Source organism: Carlito syrichta, unplaced genomic scaffold (genome assembly GCF_000164805.1).
Source record: "Carlito syrichta isolate Samal-C Ts95f unplaced genomic scaffold, Tarsius_syrichta-2.0.1 Scaffold78064, whole genome shotgun sequence".
Taxonomy (NCBI): domain Eukaryota; kingdom Metazoa; phylum Chordata; class Mammalia; order Primates; family Tarsiidae; genus Carlito; species Carlito syrichta.
Window position 1 is genome coordinate 24,754 of NW_007022160.1, and position 22,598 is coordinate 47,351.

At 44.1% G+C, this 22,598-nt stretch overlaps 1 pseudogene; it reads left to right on the forward strand.

Moving 5' to 3' along the window:
• The first annotated feature begins 6,865 nt into the window (after positions 1-6,865).
• LOC103256355 lies at positions 6,866-8,640 on the forward strand (annotated as a pseudogene).
• Positions 8,641-22,598: the final 13,958 nt, after the last annotated feature.

The following is a 22,598-nucleotide window of genomic DNA, read 5'->3' on the forward strand; positions in this document are numbered from 1 at the left end:
GTTTTATTTAACAGACCCTTTGCTGGTATCAGCACTTTCCTAGGGGCACCTTGTCCCTGACACTGGGTTACTTGTGAAAGAGACAAACCTGACAGTGAATGTCAGTGACTGGACTTGGTTTGTCTGACTTCCCAGATATAAATGCAGACCCATGGTCAGGCACAAGGGCCTTCAGTTGGCCTGTGGCTATTTCCTTATCGGCTAAAAGGAAAACAAAACAATAAAGACATTCATATCTGTTCAAGGTGAAATTTCAGGTAGAATAGAATAAGTTCTGCAACTTCCTAGATATTCTTCTTTCTTTGAACTATAGAATGAAATAATTTTGCACCAGTCCCCAGAAATGCTTATTTTTTCTATAGTCCCTGAACCTACATGGGTTACAGCTGCTCTGGACTTTTGGGTGACCTGGAAGGTTTTTGTTTAAAAACTTTTTTGTTATAGAAATTTTCAGACATGATCAAATGAGACAGTTGCTCTAACTTTCACATGCTTTTGTCCTTGAGTTATCAGTCGTGGCTGGTCTTGTTTCCTATATACTCCCACCTACTTTCATTGAGCTATTTGAAGCCAATTTTAGACCTCAATTTACTTAAGCCATAAATACTGTAGTATGTGTATTTGAGGGGGGACACCCCAAAAAGGAATTATTTTTTGGAGGGCAGGCCCCTTGTAGTACAGGTTTTCCCCACTAGGTAAGTGTTCTAGGAAAACTATTGGCGTCAGTGTACCAGCTAGAGTTGATGTGAGAGTCTGCATTCAGCTTCGGTGAATTTTTTTGGAGTCTTTCAACACATTTGCCCGTTGCATGATGAGTGATTTATGAGCACATCTGCCCACACCCCACTAAGTGTTCAGCAGTTTTTGACCAAAAAAGGACCCTCGTGTCCCACCCTCCCTATTCACCTGATCTCACCCTGACTTCTCTTTTTGTTTCCTTGGATGAAAAATGTCCTCAAAAAGAAACATTTGGTGATGAGGAAGAGGTGAAACAAAAACACAAACTCTAAAAGTCATCAAAATTGACAAGTTCAAAAATTGTTTTGAGCAGTGGAGAAGGCATCTCAGTAGGTGTATTGCATCAAATGACGAGTACTTTGAAGGTGACTAAAGTTTAAACATGTAAGAATAAATACACAACATTTTATAAATAAATCCCAGTTTTTTGGCTCCCCTTGTATCTAAAGATAAGGGCTTTTTAGCCATCACCATATTACCTTTATTATAGCTAAAAACTTAACCACAATTCCTTTATTATTAAATAACCCATCAACTTCAAACTTCAGATTCTAAGTGTCTTGTTTTAACAGATTCTTTGAGTTAGGATGGAAACAAAATAAACACATTGTAGTTGGTTGTCATGTCTTTTTCCCCCCTCATTCCACCTTGTCTAATAGACCATGAATGTCTTTTAAAAACTGTAGACTTCCTTTTCTCCCACTTACATACTTCTGAAAAAAGATGGTTGATTGTCCCACTCAACAGGAGATCCTTATTTCTAGCCACACTACTCACCTCAATTCTGGCTCTTGGTGAGCAGAATAATTTTTTCCTCTAGAAAATGTGTAGATAAGTTTTGTTTTTACATTTAAATATAAAAAACTCTGCTATAAATGAAAGACCAAGCAATAAGACCCTTTCCTCTTATGAAAGATACTCATCAGTTTATACTCTGAACTCTGTCTTCACACAAGGGCGTTGTGATATTATGATGGAATTTTGTCCATGGTTCCCAACTCTTAACTTGTTATACCCAAACTGTGAGAAAGGAGAATCGCCAACACACTAGGTTCAAATTTTGAGACCTTTAATAGCGTGCAGTTAAGAGTAGGCTCACACCAAGAAAGCTCTCGACACTGAGTGAAAATTAGCAAGAAGCTTATAAAGGCAAAATCCACAAGTGGGCTACATAGCAGGGGGTGAGGGTACAAGGAACTAAACCAAAAGGAACAATCTCTTGGATTTCAGTTAACAAGGCATATAATTACACAGAACTTGTGGCTAGGGAGTTTTCAAACAGTCAGCAAGAACAGTCAGTGTGAACAGCTCAGGGAAATAAGACTGTGGGTCTGTGGTCATGGGAACATTACAACAATTACACGTTTCTCTTTTCTCTTAACCGATTTTGTACTCACAGGAGGAATTATAATCTTTAAGAAGGAAAACTTCCTATCAAGAGAGGAAAACCTAACCCAATCAGAATAAATCAGACCCTCCCCTATCAACAACCTCAAGAAAAAAATAAATATCCTCTCCCATTCCACATAGCTACACTTGTTGGGCAAACACACCTGATTCTATAAAAGCAGTGATTGTGTTTCTCCACCCCCACCCCCACTCACGCTGGAAAGCTTCAGTGAGAAAAAAGGAGGGGTGAGTGTGATGAAATTAAAACTTGACCCCCCTATTCTGTCCAGATAAGCAAGAGTTATTAACTGGGTATGAGAAATAAAGGCCTTGATGCTATACCCTTTGCTTTAGATCTACTAGGACAATTAGGAGAAGGGAAGGTAGGATGAAGAAGAACTTACCCAGATTGATCTGGGCTCCATGATGGGACTCCTTCTTCCCAAGAAGGGAAAAACATCAATTTTGGTAAGTAATGTCAACTTGAACTGAGTTGTCTGGACTTCACAATATTACAGCTGTTCTTGAAGACCAGACAGAATTCAGTTAATGCCATCACTAGAGTCAAACCAAGATCTATCCTTATGTTTACTGTAAATCAGCAGAATCATGAAAGAATTCCCCCTTTCATTATTTAATAGATGTGATAAATATTTACTATAGATCTGTTTTGGGTGCTTCCTCTGAGCTATGAAATGACTGGCATGGAAAAATTCCATTTTCTGTATCAGGAAACCTAAGCTTAAGGCTTAGAACCTGGTTGGTGAATGTCACATGATGCATGTGAAAGAACCAAGATTTGCACCTGAGTTTAGCCTCCAAGGCTTGTTCTCTTTACTCTTAAGTGGGATGATTTCCTAGGTTAATGGAATCTTTAAGCTAACAAGAGAAGTTTTTGACTGAAATTGTGTTGTGCTAGTGTAGACCTCTTTCTACTCATTTTGGTAGCTGCAAAAAACAAATAGAATTTAATTCTAGTTTATGATTCTGGGTTTTTGTCTCTAGTATAACCAAAATATTAAAACCATGACTTAGAAAGATCCTCCTAAGAACCTCTAACCATCCAGGAGTGAACGCCCTCAGGTTCATACTCTGAGCAAGGATAGACCCACTCTTGTGAACTCAAGTTATTGATGAGAATACCTTGTGGCACTCAGGGAGCCCAACTTGATAGGCAAGATTCAGTGGGTGAGACTTTTAATAGTTCAGCTAGACTAAGCCCATGTATTGAGAGTGGAGCAGAAATGGTGGTTGAGTCAAGAGAAATTGAGACTTATTCAAAACTTTCTACAATTTCTTATCCTTCGGTCTTTAGGTTTTAACAGTAACTTCATCAAAACAAAAGCCATACATAGGTAGAAATGTACAAAGACATGTAGCAAAACAACCAAGAGCCATCACAACAGCCAGGACTGTGGTTAAACATTGGTGTCCAAACTACTTGAAGGTCCTTCTGTGTTTTTGCAGGCCTGTAGTTTTTGGGATCACTCTTCTCCCAGAAGATCCATTTAGCCTTGTCTAAGTCATCTTCTGATGAAAAAAATTCTGACTTTGATTACTAGGTTGTGTGTAGTCTTTTTTTTTTTTTCTTGGTAACTGATTTTATATACATATGTAGAGAGAGAGAGGTGTCTTTTTAAAGAGAATGAAGTATTGAACTTGAGTTCATTTGTCTTGACTTTCAAGGACAGCTGTCTTGGATAGTGAATCCTTGCTTGGATCAACTCTTCAGAATTTATCCAGACATAAATTGGAGTTGGTCTGTAGGCTCTGAGAAGAACCTTGGCTGGCGTCACTTTGGGTTGAAAGATTCATTTCCTTCTGAGCAGGGGGCCTTTTCCTCCACGGAGTGATATGTGGGACAGGGACAAGACAGGATTGTGTTTGTCTCCACACACACATGGAATTTTATCAGGGGAGTTTAGGCAACCAAAGACAAACATCTCAGGCATTTTCACAAAGACCTTAGAATGGCGGATGCTGTAAACTTTTCAGCCACAGATAGGAAATCTTAGATCGGGTCCTCAAACTGAGGTTCTTGTTTTCTTGTGCTGTCCTACAAAATAAGCTCAGGAGAAGGAAGTGTCTCTGGGGCTTATTTTGGAGCCATGTAACATGATATACTCTGGTCTCTTTGGTTTCCTAGATTTGACTTTATACTAGAATGTCTTCATGAGTTCCAAGTTAATCATGAGACTGTTGTGGCAAAGACAATGTTTGCTAGAATAACTTCTCCCACATGAAGTTAAAACTCATACTGACTGCAAAATTGAAATTACCTGAAGAATGTCTTAGTTCTTATCCTAGAAACAAATATAAATGTTCAAAAAAATCAGTGCAGATGGTAAAAAAAAAGGGGGGGGGGAGGCAGGGCCAATAACTCTATTTTAAAAATCTGTATTTTGATTCTTATCCCTATATTGCATGGAAAAAAAAATACCCCTCTTTAAAACCCAAGGCCCAGGCCATTGCCTTGCTAGACTTTGGTGTGACCATGCTTTTGTATCTCTTCCTGGCCATGGGAGGTAGAATCTTCTTGAAGAAGGGAATTAGGTTAGTAGTGAACAGTCTGGGCACTTTTCTATGCAGGATTATCCCAGTGATATGGTTTCTTTTCATCACTTACATCCTGGAAGTGTGGTACCTGCACTTCTAAAATTCCCTACTTGTAATCTCACTCTCCCTTCACCAACCTGTTTCACCCCTTGATTCAATGGCCTCCATGGAATTTCCTAAAACCCTAATAGGTTAAGTAGATATAAGGTGAGCGCATGATCAGTATTTATTTCCAGAATTCCTTGGTTAATTGAGGTACTGTCTTCTCTAAAGGCTAAGTTGTGAGTCAAATGCCACTAGAATTCTTTGCCAGATTTAAATGTTTGTTTGAGACTATCTTCATATATTCAAAGGAATGTATGGAGAAATACATATATTTCTACATGCAATCATTTGCGAGAACAACCACCTGAGAATTCAGAAGACAAGTCATGACCTTGAAGTCATTCTAAATCTCTAAAAAAATTGAAATGTGAGTATACACTTGTTTTTAAAATAAGCTGTCTGGGGGGGAAGGTAAATTTTAAACTTATTTTGAAGACATTCTTCTATTTTCTTGTCTTTGCCTTTTAACTCAAGGAAGTATTTTTCTCAAATTTCAGGGCCCCCAGCTAGGCTTCTTCATGTGTCAAGAACAGATAGAGGCCGGGCTCGGTGGCTCAGCCTATAATCCCAGCACTTTGGGAGGTCGAGGCAAGTGGATTGCCTGAGCCCACGAGTTCAAGACCCACCCAGGCAACTTGGCGAGACCTTGTCTCTACAATAAATCAAAAATTAGCTGGGCAAGGTAGCGTGTGCCTGTAGTTCCAGCTACTTGGAAGTCTGAGATGGATCGCCAGAGCCCAGCAGGTCGACACTGAGGCTCCATGAGTGTGACACGGCACTCCAGCCTGGGCATTGGAGTGAGACTCCAACTCAAAAAAAAAAAAAAGAACAGATAGAAAGGCAGGGCTTACATCAAAGACACAAGAAGGGGCCAGGTCTTTCCCTTCTTGATATGCTGTCCTCTGAAGGGCCATAGCCCTGTCAGGGACAAAAGCTGCATCTCTAGAGCCTATGCACTCCCAAACTTCACTGTTAATTTGCAAATATATGCATCTAAGTGCCTGTAGCTGACTGTGCATGGGGGCCATATTAGGCAAGAGGCATCCAGGTGCTCTGCAGCCTACTAGGTATTCTAGTACACTGGCCTGGCCACCAAGGTAGGCATATAGACCCTCATGCTGATTAAAATGCTGCCTTGGAACTCTGTGGTGGTACATATCTACGAGGCTGTGCCTATACCTCTGGTCTCCCAGCAGCCCTATGACTTTGTGGAAGTGCTCATCTAAGTATCCTGCACTAAGATCCTACACTAGTCTCATATGGTGCCCATACTAGCATAGAGGCTACCCAGCTGCCCCACCGTCTCCAGCACCATGTATGGTTTGATCATCCTAGTCTCTAGTCTTTTAATAGTCCTGTGAGGGAGAGGAATTATACCCTGAAGAACCCAACTTCTGACCTTAATGTGCCAAATTAGCTTCTCCATGGTAACTCTGTACATCCAATTCCTTTGAGAAATGGTATGACATTCCCATCACTACCCCACCCCTACCCCCACCATTGTGTTTAGAGCACAATAGGATATTTTCATAGATTTGCTTTCAAATGCAGCTATAGGTCCCTTGACTTGTTCTCACTCAGTCATCTCTGGACATTTATTCAACCTCAATTTTTTTGTATTGACAGTTAAATGTGGTTTTGTTAACCCAGGTCTACAAGGTAAACATTGGAATGAAAGACACTTAGATCTTCCTCGGAATTGCTGCATATGAATGTCATGTTGGCTCACCGTGGACAATCTTTGTGGCTACTGGGCTTCCCACTTGTCAACATACATGGTTCTGAGACTTCTAATGACTATAGAGCTCCTTTAACTCTGTGTAAATTATGGTTTGCCACTATCCTTTGCTTCTCCACCTTAAGTTGAGTGATTAGTAAATCAGTGTTGGCAAATCAGGTGGGAAGAACAGGCAAACCAAGGGGTAGAAACAAGTAGGAAGCTATAGGTATCAACTGAGTGCTTATACAAAGGATATTGGCGCTCTCACTGCTTCTCCCCCGAACTCCTTGGTAGTCTGTTAGTGGGAGATTCCTGTCGCCGTCCCCTCGCCTCTTCCAGGACCTCCAAGTTCCCGTCATGCATGAGTATATCTCCATCCATGTCAGCCAGGCTGGTGTCCAGATCGGCAATGCCTGCTGGGAGCTCTACTGCCAGGAACACAGCATCTAGCCCAATGGCCAGATGCCAAGTGACAAGACCATTGGGGAAGGAGATGACTCCTTCAACACCTTCTTCAGTGAGACGGGTGCTGGCAGGTATGTGCCCAGGGCAGTGTTTGTAGACCTGAAACCTACGGTCATTGATGAAATTTGCACTGGTACCCACTGCCAGCTCTTCCACCCTGAACTGCTCATCACAGGCAAGGAAGATGCTGCCAATAACTATGACCCAGGGCACTATACCATTGGCAAGGAGATCATTGACCTTGTCTTGGACCGAATTCACAAGCTGGCCAACCAGTGTACAGGTCTTCAGGGCTTCTTGGTTTTCCACATCTTCGGTGGGAGAACTGAATCTGGGTTTACCTCTCTGCTGATGGAATGTCTCTCTGTGGATTACAGCAAGAAGTCCAAGCTGGAGTTCTCCATTTACCCAGCCCCCAGGTTTCCACAGCAGTAGTTGAACCCTACAACTCCATACTCACCACCCACACCACCCTGGAGCACTCCGATTGTGCCTTCATGGTAGACAACGAGGCCATCTGTGACATCTGTCGTAGAAACCTTGATATCAAGTGCCCAACTTACACTAGCCTTAACCGCCTTATTAACCAGATTGTGTCGTCCATCACTGCTTCCCTCAAATTTGATGGAACCCTGAATATTGACCTGACAGTGAAATAGGGTCCAAACACTTAATTCACAGACTCCAAAAGTACAAGTTATAAAAAGGAGAGCCAAGAGCCGGGCCGGCGGCCACTTGCCTGCTGAACATAACAGTCCCACTGCAAGAAGCCCTAATTAGCTGTAGGGGCTTGCTTAAGAAAGGCTAAACCACACTGGGACTTTTCTAGTGGGCTAAACGGCAACATCCTGGAGGCCTAGGTGCCTTTCAAGCAATGCAAGCGTGGTTCACAGAAGTGAAAAAAAAACTGTTAGACAGTTTAACCTAGCCAGCAAGTACTGTTGCCAGTTTCCAGGAAGGGAACCTTTTAACTGTGCAAAGACTGAGTACATGTTTAACTGTACAAAGGCTGAGTACATGTTTAGCCTAATTTTTGACATTGTAGATGTCTTTTTTTAAGCCCCCTTCCACAACAGAATTCCAGACCAACCTGGTGCCCTATCCCCGCATCCACTTCTCTCTGGCCACATATACCCCTGTGATCTCTGCTGAGAAAGCCTACCATGAGCAGCTTACTGTAGCAGAGATCACCAATGCTTGCTTTGAGCCAACCAACCAGATGGTGAAATGTGACCCTCGCCATGGTAAATACATGGCTTGCTGCCTGTTGTACCGTGGCGATGTGGTTCCCAAAGACATCAATACTTCCATTGCCACCATCAAGACCAAGCGTACCATCCAGTTTGTGGATTGGTGTCCCACTGGCTTCGAGGTTGGCATCAATTACCAACCTCCCACCGTGGTGCATGGTGGAGACCTGGTCAAGGTACAGAAAGCTGTGTGCATGCTGCGTAATACCACAGCTGTAGTTGAGGCCTGGGCTCCAGGGGGACCACAAGTTTGACCTGATGTATGCCAAGTGTGCCTTTGTTCACTGGTACGTGGGTGAGGGGCTGGAGGAAGGAGAGTTTTCTGAGGCACATGAAGACATGGCTGCCCTTGAGAAGGATTATGAGGAGGTTGGAGCAGATAGTATTGAGGGAGAGGATGAGGGTGAAGAGTGTTAATCTGTCTGCTACCATTTTACACTCCATTATCTTGCCTGTTTCTTTCTGTTCTATGATACTGTCCATTGTGGACCTAAACTGTCAATAGTGTTTCCATTTAAAAAAAAAATGATATTGGCATGTGTTGTCACCTAGTCTTGGCAATATTGATGCCATCTTCTGCTAAGAAACTGAACATTTTATGCTAAATTTACCAAATTGAGTCTTGCTAATTGTGCAGTCTTTCCCTTTTACAAAATTTAAAATATCATTCAAGATGGGGAACATGTTACCTTGTAAATGTCTCTAGTTCATCCTGAATCAGTCAGTCAGAATGTGACTCAATATGGTGGCCTTCATGACCAGCCTGGAGAGTTCTCAGGGTTGTGCTAGCCATATGAACATTGTTAGATTTCAGCTTCTCATGTTCAGTATTGCCTCAAATGTTTGATTTCATCGATAACCTCACCTAAAGATATTTATGGCAAGTGTGATTCAGAGTGATGTGGACTGAGTGGTGGTTTAACTGGGATTGGATCTTGTGCTTACAGTCACTGTTGCCCATGTCTGGAACTAATACTTTCCCATCAGTAAGTATATGGGATCCTGAAACTGGGCATTTGTTGAAACAGGACCAGGTTATGGATGGGTAAGACTCTTTGTGGGACCACCAACTCTACTATCTAGCACAGAATGGCATTCTTCCAAGAAGAGACTTTGAAAAATGTTGTATTCTCAATGAGCCATGTGAAGCATAGCACTGTCACTTCCTAGTGCCCAAATACAGCTATAGATCCTGTGACACCAGCTCTCCTCTTGAGCCTTGTTTGGCTGGGGGTAGACCACTCCAGTAGAACTGCCTGTGTCTAGTAGAAAGTACCCACTCTCTACTCAGACTGCCATTTTTTGGCACTGTTATTATTGTAACAAGACTATCTTGTTGAGTGAGTTCTTAATGGACAGAAATGACAGTAGTTTCGGTGACAAAACCAGATCATAGAGACCGCAGTAGTCTGACGGAGAATCACTAGGACTCCTATCTTGGATTCAGATCACTGTTTCCTCAGATGATCTAGGATCTAGATCTAAAGGCTTGCCTAAATTATCTCAGACCTCTGATGTTGGTTGCTCTCTCTCTAGCCTCTAGTTTGCCATTAGTGTTTGCTTCACTTCTTTCTATGGCCTGTTAATTTCTGAAACTCTAGATTGGCTCAAGGGATCCTGAAAGCAAGAAACTTGTGGCTGGTGTTGCTGGCAAGAGAGATTCCATGTTTCTTACAAATATCTTACATGATTCTATTGAGATATAGGTTGTTTCAAGATAGGTAGATCTATGCAAATCTACCCCTGAAGTCCAAGGAAGCTGAAAGACTGAAGAGAGAGGCTGACATATCCAGTTCTCAGAAAGAAGCATTTAATTTATTAAGGGCTTACAAACAGAGCCATGTGTGTCTTGAGCAGTGACGAGACAAGATGGTGAATTCCCACCCTGTTACTCCCCAGACACAGGACTTATATACCATAGATAAAGAGTGATTCAGAAGGGATGTGTGGGATAATTGAAGTATGATAATATCAAGGTTGTTTGACTTCAGGGCAGGATTTATGGTAAATAACTGCTCTTATACAAGGAACAATAGATAAGCAGGAAATATTAGAGGCCTTCCCAGAACTGGAATTAATCAGAAGTCAATTTGGCAGATCAGCATCCAAGATGGCATTGCTTTGGCTTCCACATAGCTGATTTCCTTGAGGAAAATGTATTGCTTTTCTCAGAGTTCATGATCAGCCAGAAAAGGTTTCTATTGAAATGGCTCCTTTAGGTATCTAAGTCAGAACTGTCTGGAAAGACTACCCTCTTGTAACCAGTAACTTCACCCTAAACAGTATTAGTTACTGTTACCTTAGACTCCATTTGTTGACTGAATGCCAGTCCAGAGCCTGGTCCCAGTCCGTGACCTGTTAGAAACCAAGCTGCCCAGCAGGAGGTGAGCAAAGAGAGTTCCATTTTCTGTCAGATCAGCAGCAACATTAGATTCTCATAGGAGCAGGAACCCTATTGTGAACTATGCGTGTGAGGGACCTCAGCTGTGCACTCCTTACGAGAATCTAATGCCTGATGATCTGAGGTGGAGCTGAGGCGGTGATTAGCAGTGAGATTTGACTAAGATTTGATGAAAGGATTCTTAATTGAATCCCTTCCCTACTCATGGAATAATCGGTCCCTGATGCCAAAAAGGTGGGGGACTGCTGTTCTATGCTGCCGACCTTTTTTTTTGAGTTGGAGTCTCACTCTGTCGCCCAGACTGGAGTGCAGTGGCCGCTCCCGGCCACCGCAGCCTCGACCTGCTGGGCTCCAGCGATCCTTCCGCCTCAGCCTTCCAAGTAGCCGGAATTACAGGCATGCGCTACCACGCCCGGCTGATTTTTTGATTTATTGTAGAGATGAGGTCTTGCTGCCCAGGCAGGTCTCGAACCCGCGGGCTCAAGCAATCCGCTCACCTCAGCCTCCCAAAGGCGTGGGATTACAGGCTGAGCCACCGAGCCCAGCTTGCTGCCGACCTTACTTCAGAATTAAAGTCTAATGGAAAGAAAGCATTTCACAACGCTTTTTTTTTTTTTTGAGTTGGAATCTCAGTCCGTCGGCCAGACTGTAGTGAGGTGGCATGCTCCTGGCCACCACAGCCTCGACCTGCTGGGCCCTGGCAATCCTTCCACCTAAGCCTTCCAAGTAGCTGGAACTACAGGCATGTGCTACCATGCCTGGCTAATTTTTGATTTATTGTAGAGATGAGGTCTCACCAATTTGCCTGGGCAAGTCTCGAACCCACGGGCTCAGGTAATCCACTCAGCTCAGCCTCCCAAAGCGCTAGGATTACAGGTTGAGCCACTGAGACCGGCCCTCACAAAGCATTTTTTAAAGGTAAAATGAAAACCAACTTTTTACTAACCACTCTGCCTAAATCACTTAGTTTTATTTCCCTTTAAATAGAGTTCTGAGCCACAGCTAATAGGAGTTGCCCAGGCAGTAACCCCTTCTAGGCCAAGGGACTGAGGAGTCTGGAGTTATGAGGTATGTGTCATTAGGAGCTTAGTTGGAGGCCTGAGTTCTCTCCCTAAGAATCTGGGGAAGCAAGTATATAGGGACTGGATTTGGGGGGAGATTGGTAACAGGAGTCGTTGGGGGGCAGCACAGGTCTTAGATTTGTGGGATCTAGTGTTGTCCCACAATGTTGGATTAATATGGCCTTTGCTACTTGTACTAGGAGCACCAAACATGGTCTATGGGCCTATAGACCTGAAATGTGTCCAATAGCTCTTAGATTCCCAGTCGTAAAGGATTAAATTAAGATCTCTTGTATTAAATCTTAGCTACTTGATAAATACACACCAGAAACCTGCCCATCTTTCTCTATCCCACCATTCTTTATTTATGCAGATAGTTATCTAACACTGCAGTAGTAGAGAAAGCTGCCATAAGTCAGACTAGACGTTTTCTTAGTGACCAAGGGTTACCTCCACTGAAGGCTTTTTCCAAAAATTTCTATTTTTGACCAGGAGAAGTCCACATTTTTCTCTTATGTAGGAATAGCAGGAGCCAGATTTATCCCCCTGCCTGAAACAACTGGATAAAAAAATAGCAAAATGTGTAAGACACCAATGTTCAGACACTTGACATCAAGTACACAAGACTATGATCCCTAAAAGAGGAAATAAACAAGGTGAGCCCTACAACTTTCGGCATATTGACTGGAGAGAATATTCAGAAGGCAGCACAGGCAGAGGGAACACAGGAGCAGCTCAGAAATCTCCCTGAGTTAAGAAATAAAGTTGGACGGCTAGAATTAGCAAGGTAGAATACTATAGAGGAAACAGCTACACAGAAAGAACACTCCAGAGATCTGAGGAGTGTCCCCTTGAATCTTAGCTGAATACTAATCTGAATATGCATGTGAGGACACTACCTGAGGCCAGAGAAGAACCACGCAAAGGGATTGGAAGAAACAATCCTTGGAGCTCACATAGCACCTGAAATAGGTATGTTCCCACTCTCCGAAGCCATAGATATAACTATAGAATGAAAAACACAAAGGACATCTGTCTTGCAATTGTATGGCTTGGAGACTTTGCTCTGGTGAGTGTGATTATCACAAAAGCAGGAATGTTGCATTCAAACCTGCAATCATGTCTGCAGCATGAGAATCTTTTAAGGATTTGGCATTGAGCACTTTTGGCCTCTTTCTCTAATAAGTGTTGAATGTGTTACTCACTGATGATATCTTGGCTTTTGATAATGAAACTGAATTTAGTTGACAGTGAAAATGCAGAACTTCAAATGATGCTGATCATTCAACAGAATTTTTGTAGGGGGGCGTGTGATATTCAAGAAGTAGAGGGATAGACCTCACTTAAAGAATAATTCTTAATGTCTGTGTTCTAATGGAAAGAGACAGAAGTCCAAACCTTACACACAAATATTCCGAATTCTGATCATCCCTGCATCAGTGCAATGGACCAAGCTCTACTAGGACACTCCTAAGACCATAGAACCAAGTTCCTAGTAGTAGGGCCTTGCTGGAAATATCTTTGATCTCTGATGTGATGTTGGGCTCCTCTCCAGAACATGGGGTGTGCTCTCCTGTCCAGTGGGACCCTGGAGTGGCCCTCAGTGGATCTAAAAAGAGACTTGACTATAAGCAATATACTCTTCTGGCTCTCTGTGCAGAGGCCTTCCCAGAATGGATTACTGGGATCAGTGGGATCCTCTTGCCTTTGCAAAAGGACATGGACACAAACCCCTCACCAGAGGGTCATCCCCTTTTCAGAGACCAGCTTCTTCTAAGGAAGACAAGTCCTCTCTTAAAAGGATACTTCTTCTTTAATGCATGAAATTGTCTTTCTCTCCTCAAGGAACTCTGGTTCCTGAGAATGTTCCTATGTACCAAAGCTCTAATATCCAGGTCAAGTTAAAAGGAGACTTTAAGTCCCAGTTACTTGCAGTGGTGTCCTGTCCTTTATTGGGAAGTCTATTGGCCTGTGAGCTAACCTATTCCTAGAATTTGGCTCATTTTTGTGTCCCTTTTCTCTCACCAGCTTGCATACTATCTACATGAAATCCTTAATACAAATACCTTTCTCTCCATTAGGATCCTGACTGGAGAAGGTATCCATCTTGGATTAATATTCATAGGGCTGGGCAGGGTTGAGGAAACCTGTGAGAGATGTTGTCATGTGCCCTGCTGTAGTCTCAGAGGCTTCATTACCACCTCACCCTTCCCAGAGCTGGGGTGGCAGGGGAAGTAACCAATGCTCGGAGGCCTGACTGTGAGCTGTCACCATGGAAACCAAGGATGAAGAGATGCAGCCACAGGCAGAAAAGGAGAAAGGAGACTATGTACCCCAGCCTCTCACCACATGTCTTCCCATCACCTGCTAGTGCCTTTCATTGACTGCATCTCCTGGCTCTTTTTCCCTCTGTCTTCCAGGTGAGTACAGACAAATAAGTGATCCTCTTTGAGCACAGAACGTGAAGAATGGCAGAACTTTGGAAGAAGACCAAATGGTCAGCACACCTACTCAGGTCCTGCTGTCAGCCTATTTCTTGGCCTATGTCCAACTATAAAAAGGATTAGCTGGGCACAGTGACTCACACCTATGATCCCAGCACTTTGGGAGGCTGAGGCAAGAGGATTGCCTGAACCAGGGGTTCAAGACCAGGCTGGACAACTTGGCGAGACCTCATCTCTACAATAAATCAAAAAAAAAGTAGCCAGGCATGGTAGCGCATGCCTGTAGTTTCAGCTACTTGGAAGGCTGAGGCAGAAGAATCGCCTGAGCCCAGCAGGTCGGGGCTGCGGTGGCTGTGAGCATACCACTGCACTCCAGCCTGAGCAACATGGTGAGACTCCAACTCAAAAAAAAAAAAAGGATTGACAGTTTCTGGTACCTAAAACAGTATATGGTTCTCCCTACCATTGGGGCCGTCAGTGCTGGAGTGGCTCCTGCACACTTGGAGCATTTTTCCATTTTTATTGCAGTCTTTGGGCCTGCTCTAGCCCAAAGGAGATCCTTTCCATGCTGTATCTGACGCAGTTGTCCTTTCTAATTCAGCCACTGCTGCTGCCATCCTCACTACCCCTGCTGGAACTTCACGTCCTGCTTCTCAGGTTCTCGATGCTGCTCTACTGGTGTGACTGCCATTGATCCCACACCTCCTGCTCCTGCTGCTGCATTGAAAGCCCCTTGCCAACATGAGAGATTAAAAACTAAGTGCATAGTAAGTTTTGCGCTGAGAGTATTCTTGACTTTTCTCAGTTTGTCACTGGAATGTAGTTCTCTGGATGTGGTTTTCTGTATGAGGAAAGCTACATGCAAGAAGGTGAAACCAATCCATGGCTCGAAAGGCTGGTGGAAGTACAGGGATCTGAACTCAGCTATGAAGTGTGCACTTCATGAAATGCAGCAGGGATTATCTAGCATCTAGGAAGTATTTTCCATGCCTGTAGAATGTTCTGTGGTGGATGAGGCAAAGGCCAAGTGCTCTGTCTATATCTTTTGGACTCTCTTGACCTTTTTCATGTCCACTGGTTCCTGAAGCACATTCACTTTTTAAAATGTGTTGTTGTTGTTGTTGTTTCCATTAAGTCCCTCCATTCTAGGTAGCACATCCACTCTGAGAAGCCTGCACCTTCTTGTTGAAAGATGGGTTTGGACTGCTTTGGCTGCACACACGGAGAACCAGAAGTGTTTTCATCACTGAAGAATGCGGGGATATAAATACCCCAGATCCCTCACCCCCATGACAGGACTTACACTATCTCCAGGGCTCCACTGTGGGTAACTTTACTTGATTTTAGACACCTGTATGCTTTCTTCCCTCCCCAGTTCCACTTTGAGTGGAAGGATCTCCACTGGTGGATCCTGAGAACATCTCCTGTTAACGTCCATCTGGATCCCAGAGCAGATCCTAAGACAGTATGCGTGACCAGGATGTCATGTCTTCTTTTTGCTCAGTGTCCAACACCAAATAAGTGTTCCACATAGATGTTTGGAAATTAAGTGGAGAGTAGATATAATTAAGCTTCATTTCCTTAATCTTTTGGGGGGGGGCTTACTCTGTGGCCTGGGCTGGAGTGCACTGGTTTGATCATGGCTCACCTCAACCTCCAACTCCTAGACTCAGGCAATTCCTCCTGCCTCAACTTCCTGAGTAGCTGTGAAGATGGCAGGCACGAGTCACTACACCTGGCTCATTTTTTTAAAAATAGAGATGGGGTCTTACTATGTTGCCCAGGCTGGTGTCAAGCTCCTAGTCTCAAGCAATTCTCCCACCTCGGCCTCCCAAAGCACTGGGATTACAAGTGTGAGGTATTCCCATTTCTTTAACTTTAAAATGGGCCTAGTACTTGTTAAAATAGAGGTAGAGATGGAATTCAGACCTGGCTTTATTCAGATCCATAGTTAAGAGCAAACTCTTCAGCATCAATTAGCACATGTGACGGAGGTAATATAGGAAGTGAGGACAGAGAGGGATACCTCTCATGCTAGTTAGCAAGTGTTTCATCTAATCCAAATGTCCTCGAATGCAACCATCTCCAACCCCTCATGCTAAGATCGTCCCTCATCAGGTAGTTAAAAACCCATAAAATAACAGATGCACCAGGTGAGATTTTCCGCATGTAGGAATAAAGCTTATGGGACAGTCTTCTGGAAAGCATATTTTTCTTAAAAAAAAAAAAAATGCCAGGCTCGGTGGTTCAGCCTGTAATCCCAGCACTTTGAGAGGCCGAAGCAAGTGAATTGCCTGAGACTGCAGGTTCAAGACCCACCCGGGCAACTTGGCAAGACCTCGTCTCTACAATAAATCAAAAAGTAACTGGGCATGGTAGCACACACCTGTAGTTCCAGTTACTTGGAAGGCAGAGGTGGAAAGATCACAGGAGCCAAGCAGGTCGAGGCTGTAATGGCTTTAAGCGTGCCACTGCACTCCAGCCTGGGCAACAGAGTGAGACTCCAGATCAAAAACAAAACAAAAAACTAGCTTCAACGTAGGGATGACTTGCATAATTATGGCTGTACTTGAGTGTTGACTTTGTGAAATTTATAGAGCTCTATATTCATGATTTGTTTACTTTATGTAATTTAATGTAAAGTCATTTTAAAAACTCACAATTTTATCATGATGCCATTGCTAACACAAAAATAGGATGTAGGTGCTGGGCACAGTGGCTTATGCCTGTAATCCCAGTGCTTTGGGAGGCCAAGGTAGGAGGATTCCTTTGTAGTTGGAGGCTACACTGAGCCATGATTACACCAGTGCACTCCAGCCTGGGAGACAAGAGTGAGACCCTATCTCAAAAAAAAAACAAAAACACATAACATTATATACATGGAGAGATGTGAGTGGAATGGAATGCAGGGGGTAAGATCTAAATGCCACCCCCCCCATCATTTCATGCCACTGACGTGTGCTTGGAATTGCTTTTCCTCTCTTCACAAGTCAGCTGACTTAAGGGGAAAAGAAGAGAGAAGCAGGAAAGGGAATTTCCTAGTTTCTACCCTAAATAGATAGCTTGGCCCGTGTCCTTTCCCACCCACCCAGGAAAGCCTCCAAATCCTTGAGTCTCTTCCCTGAAGACAGCTACATTTTCTCCTACCCCTACCAACTGAGGGTCTTAGACTGCTGCTAGGTTTCTTGAGTCGCCCTCTTCCCATGTACCAGGTGCCTGACTCAGTTCTCACTCGCTGCATCTGTTGGTGAGGTCATAAATCACAGGGGGCCTCCGACAGGGTCAGGCCTGGTCAGCCTGCTGATGGAATTAGAGTCACGCATGGGGAATGGGTGTTTATGTTAGTTTTGGCTCTGGAGTTGAGGGAAGAATGCCGGCATTTAACTCCTTGATAAACTCAGCACCAACACATCCTGGTCGGCAATTATGTATTATATTCTAAAGCTCCCTGGGAAGGTGTGGCCATCTGAGCTGACCCGCCCTGCTTGCTGTAAAAGGTGGACAAGGCATGAAATGGTGGGAAGGAGGGAGGCTGGACTGAACAGAGGCTCAGGCTAAGACTGGACATGATGCTGTTGCTGATGTTGTGTTTAAACCCTCCTCCCAAGTTTAAACACTCGTCCGCACACACTAAGATCCCTTCTGTAAGGCACCCCACCACCCTGCTGTCCCTTTTGGGAGTGTATTCATTTGTGCCAGCAACTGCTTACTGGAGGACTGAGCGATCAGGAGAGCAGTGTATGGGGAGGGTGGTTGCTATATGTGCAGGATGACGGAGAGGAAGCTGGCAGAGGATGCCTCAGATCTTGATGCGAATCTGATAAGGTCTCAAACCCCAGTGGAGCGCCCCAAAGAATACTCATCAGAGCAGGGCTGCATTGGACAGAAACAGCCAGGACCTAGTACTCCTGCTGTGCTCAGTCATTAGCTGATGTTGCCTGGGGAAACCCCAGCCACATAATGATGGCTCTCAAAGTCACCACAGCTACATGCAGTCTTTACACCAAACAGCAATTTTTTTCTTTTCTTGAAAGTGGATTCGAGCATATACAGGGATGTCACATAAAGCTGCTTTCTCTCCCCACCCCGCAACCCCACCTCACCCTTTCCCTTCTAAGAATCCAATGAGTTCATTGAGGAGTCTGAGTTATGTACCCAGATAACAAGTCCATTTCGACCTGAAAACGTTCTGTGGCAGGGACCCCCATACAAACCTGTTGTCCTAGTGGTGGTCATCACTTGAGAGGTCCCAGAATCACCAACTCAGGAGAGGGTTGCATCCCCTTACTAAATGCATGGCTTCAGACCCTCTCTATCTTCAAACGTCTGATTTGGTGATGGCCCAAAGACTTGGGTGCAAATGGTTTCTTTGGGAGGTGATCCCAGAGAGCAAAATAGAAACAGGATAGGAAGGGAAGAAGTCAAAGATTCCTGATGACTGAGATCACCTTCCTTCAGAAGTGTCAAGCCCCCGGGGCTTCCAGGGTGGTGCTGACTGATGGTTCAGCCCACAGGCAAGGCAGAAGAAGATGTCAGACAGAATGGCAGAGACTCAAATACTTGAGGTGCATAACTGAACTTGATTCAGGGAAGGGATAATGAATATAGGGTTAGGACATCAGAATGGCAGAATGTACTTTCCAAAAGTGGTCATCATGTCATTTCCCATTTATTCTATCAAACCTAAGAGGTAGAGTCTACCCAATCTGACAATTAAGTTTATGGATTCATTCTAGAAAAAGTGCTACATACCTCATTGCTGAATGTCACTATGGTCACCTTCGAAGTACTCCCCTTGGGAAGCTATGCACCAATGCCAGCACCTAGTTCACCTGTCAAAGCAATTTTGGAACTGTTTTTCTGAAATGGCCATCATAGCTGTTGTCACATTACCCTTGATGCCCTGAATGCTTTCAATATTTCCTTTATCTTCAGGTAAAGAAAAAAGTCACCGGGGGCAAGATCAGGTGAGCAGGGAGAGTATTCCAATACAAGTATTTGTTTACTGGCTGAAAACTCCCTCCCAGGCAGTGCTGTGTGGGCTGGTGCATTGTCGTGATGCAAGAACTCCTTCAGGGCTATTTTGCACACCTTTCTTGTGCCAAGATGTTCAGTTAAGATTTTTCTAACTATTTCTCTATCAATGTTTATTTGGTCCGCTATGGTTTTCACAGTCAGCTGACTATTTTGAAGCACAATTCAATGAATTTTTGCAATGCTTTCATCAGTTCTACTTGTTACTGGCCATCCTGACCTTTCTTCCTCAGTGATGCTTTCTCTCCTCCAGAAAAATGTTTAATCAATGTGTACGTTGCTGTTTTCTTCATGGCATTATCCCCGTAAACTTGGGCTAACATGTCCCTGATTTCACTTCCGCTCTTGCCAAGTTTAACAAGAAATTTAGTGTTTGCTTGTTGCTGTAATTCAAGCTCCAACATTCTTGTGACAGCACACACAAACATGCAACAGTAATAACACCACACAGTAAGACACCGCCACACGTCGACATGAACACAGCTGTAAGACACAGATGTACCAAGGTTATGAAACCTCACTGAGTTGTTTGTACAGTGCTGCCAACGTAAGCGCATAGTGGCAGGTTCGCAAACTTAATTTCCAGTTCTCATACAGCCCCAGCCCTTGAAATTGGGCCAACCTTTTTGACTGCCTTGACTGATAGAATATGGTGGAAATGACACTGTCTTCCAAGGCTAAGTCACCTGGTGCTCTTATCTTTTGGGACACTTGTGCTCAGAACCCCACCATGCTGTGAGGAAGCCCAGGCTTCCCAGTGAAGAGGCTATCTGAAAAGGAGTCAATAACCTGCACCAACTCACCAGCCACATGACGAAAGCAAGTTAATCTACTTCCAAGGATGCTCAGTCCAGTTATCCCCACTGACGACAGGTCCAGCTGTCTGCCCAACCCCCAAGCCCTGTGCAATCCTTAGCAAAATCAGCACTCTGTTTAGGAAATAGATGTATAATACGAGAAACATCCCAGATTGGAAATTCCAGCAAGGAGGTGTGGAGAACAGATATAGCATTTTACATAGATGAGTAAAGATTTAGAGAGGTAAAGCCATGTTCTCAAGATCACGAAGCTAGTAAGAGAGAACTCATCTTCAAATGCAGATCTGTCTGACCCTAACCATACTTTTGACCATGCTCCTAATCTGATATTGCCTGTCTTCAGGATGATCTTCCCAAAACAACAAGGAAGGTCAATCAATCCCAGATTCAGCACACAGAAAGTACTTAGGAATCCTTGCTAGAGAGGCCTCATAGTGTCTACAAAATATGAAAGATCCTCCTTGCACAGACTCCACATGCCAGGAAGAAGGGAACCTTCACCTTTTGGAGTTGCTCAGTCTCAGTGAGTCACAGATAGATTTGGGTTGCTGAGTCGTGGACATGTGTTCATAAAAACTGTAAGCCATCCTGGTGATGGCTAGGAGTGGGTAGGGATTGCTCAGCTTCTGAGCTTTGGTTTTCTCAGCTGTAAAATGGTGATAAGAGCTCACACAAGTCTCTGTCTCCTGGATGTCCTGTTGATTCAAGTCCTGACCCATAATCCATTGCTCTTCCCATGACAACAGAGCTGCCCCCAACACCACATGGCAGGGACCTGCTGAAGACATGCAACTCCTCTCCCCTGGGCCCAGGCTGCCTCAGCTATAGTGCTTGCTAGCAAAATACAGGGCCCGTTGTGCTTGCTCAGACCCCCCAAGCAGGTCCCGCCTTCTCTCAAACAATGAAGTTCCTGTAAGCACAGGCGCCTTACTATCTGCAAGATGGGAGTTAGCCCATTTTTGTGCTGTGATTGTGTACCAATCATCTTCGTCTAACATTTTGTGGACTCCTCTGTAAAAAGAGGATATACTGGCTGATCAAGGGCATGTCCTTTGGTGGAAGGGACAGGTGGTGATCTGTGGGCTGTGCTCTGAGAATCCCAGAAAGGAGTTATGTCCACAGACCAGGAAAGTTCACAAGAGTAAAATGAGATGACACCAAAAAAACTTGGTAGCAACTGCAAGACGAATTGGTAATACCCATCCCAGGTACTCGGGTACTTTTGAGAGAGGCTGATCTAGCTGTCAGGGCCATCTAAATGGAGGCAAGATCAATGGCCTGTCTTGAGACACAATGGAGATGAGCATTAGTCCATGCCAGCTCCTGATTTGTTGATCTGTCAAAGGGCATAGGTATGAGGACAGATCCTAGTTGTGCGTCTGGTCTGCTACGAAACCTCGGGCAAACTGTTTATCATCCCAGAGCACTTTTCCCAATCTATAAGATGGGAATAAGCTTACTCAATGTTGAGTAATATTTGTGAGAACCTGCATGATCATGCCAAGTCCTCAGGGTGCCCAGCATGTTGGATGCTCTGGATAGACTGTCTTAAGACTGCAACAGTCTGCTTGTTTATAGTGACTACTATGTTAATGAATTCTACATGCCATTGGAGAATGTCACACTTTTTTTCTAAACAGACTCTGAGAAGATGATTAGTAGAGGATGTCCTTGGGTTCATACCTTGAAAGAGGCAGGAGTGAGTGGAGGGAGAAGTTGAGCTGTATTATGGGCCCAACAAAAGCCTTGGCTGACCCCACAGGGTGCTCTGGAGCTGGGATGTCCCTCCAGAGGTGGTCTGGTGAAGACTTTATGCCCCTGGATGAGTGTGACATTGGCTGTGAACTATGCAAAGGTGCGTGACATTGGGCTTGGCAGCTCTCTGCAAGTGAGGCCATTCATGAGGGGTTGATAGCCAAAGTCAGCAGTTTAAGGGGATTGTGGCACAAAGAAATACAGAGTGTAGAGGTGGGAGTACATGAGGGCTTCCTGGAGGAGGTAGGATCTGAACTGAATTGTAAAAGTCATTGAGTAGGATTTGGCTAGGTGAAAGATTGTGGGAAGAAGAAACATGCAAAAGAAACATAACAGGTAAGGGATGGGGAAGGGAAAGTGGAGGAAAAAAGTAACCAACACCGAACCCACTGCTGTCTTTTGACAAAACTAAGCATATTCCTGTTTTCATCTTTGGCTCTTGGAACACACTTTTCCTGCATGGTTCACTTCCTCTCTTCAAGCAAGTCTTGTGAAAAACTTCCTGAGAAGGTGAGGCTGAGCTGATGACACAAACTCTTACTCTGTTTTGATTCCAAGTTCTTCTTGCTGCCTGACACAGCACGAAAAAACAGGCGAGAGCCAGGCATGGTAGCTCATGCCTGTAATCCCAGCACTTTGGGAGACAGAGGTGAGAGGATTTACCTATGCCCAGAGGTTCAAGACCTGCCTGGGCAGTATAGCAAGAACTCATCTCTGCAATAAATTTTTTTAAAAATGAGCCAGGTGTGGTGGCATGCATCTGTGGTTCCAGCTACTTGGAAGATGGAGGCGGAAGGATCACCTGAGCCCAGCAGGTCAAGGCTGCATGGCTGTGAACGTGCCACTACAATCCAGCCTGGGT